Below are 1146 nucleotides of genomic sequence, written 5' to 3' on the forward strand. Positions count from 1 at the left end.
GGGGGGGGGGCAAACAGCTGTGGAATACACAAGTGATGATTGTGCATGTTGTTATCATGCCATTATGCAAAATATTATGTAAAAGGCTTGTTTAGCAAGAGAAAGCTTTCAGGTAACGCTCAACTTCCAGAAAAATACGAGTCAAGTCAGAAAGCCATGACTTGAGTGGTTTCTTTAAATATGCACAAACGCAGCTGTACCTTGGAGGCCGGAAATTCAAAAAAATATTCAAATCCTCATATACTTGTGATAAATTGAACAGCTTTGAAACAAACTATGCTTTTTCTTTGTCATMATTCAATCATCTATTTGCAACAGAAGAAGAGAAGTCATGCTGGTGCAGTTAGTTAAAGTTGCCCTGCCCTTGAGTAGCTTCAGGCAGACAAAGAGGGGGCATGGAATTGCGTGRGTACAAAATCGCCTGCGTTCCTGCAAACATGTAGAAGTAAGATGGTGCTCATTATTGAAGAAAGTCAGGGACTAAGATCTTGCTGTGGACTCTGCGGTGGTTTTATAAACTCTTAAGGCATACATGTCAACTTGTATGGATTGTCTGTAAGTCATAAGGATTTTATGTTATTTTGCAGGTATACGGACTTTTAGGGCAATCTCACAGATTTTTTCAAGTCTTCCGGATTTTTTTCAAAACCTCATTTTCAAATTTATCTAACATATCAGAGCATGTAGGATGATTTAAAAAACAATAACATCACATATCCATCTTCCAATCTGTTCTGCCGCTAGAAATAAGTTTTGAACGTTTTCCGCTCTCCTCTCTTCCTGCTCGCAGCGGGCGCTTTCATGTGCGCAGCTGGATACAGATTTAAACTGTACATTGAATTAAAAAAATGTACCAATATGATTTGAGTCTGTTTTATTTCCCAGATCAATATTAAAATCTCCACACAGAAAAACTGTTTTGTTAAGAGTCTTTTCAAAGAGCTCCATGATTTGATTGGTGAATAGCTCTGCATTTGAATCTGGTGATCGATATACACAACTTATTATATTTTTTTCGAATTACTATTTAATATTTCAGTTGTAATCATTTCCAAAACATTATCTGACATTACCGATATTTTATTAATTATTTTACATTTTATTTCTTTATTTATAAGTAAAGCTACGCCACCACCTCTTTTATTG

The sequence above is a fragment of the Austrofundulus limnaeus genome, unplaced genomic scaffold, assembly GCF_001266775.1.
Source record: "Austrofundulus limnaeus strain Quisiro unplaced genomic scaffold, Austrofundulus_limnaeus-1.0 Scaffold154, whole genome shotgun sequence".
In the NCBI taxonomy this organism is placed as follows: Eukaryota; Metazoa; Chordata; class Actinopteri; order Cyprinodontiformes; family Rivulidae; genus Austrofundulus; species Austrofundulus limnaeus.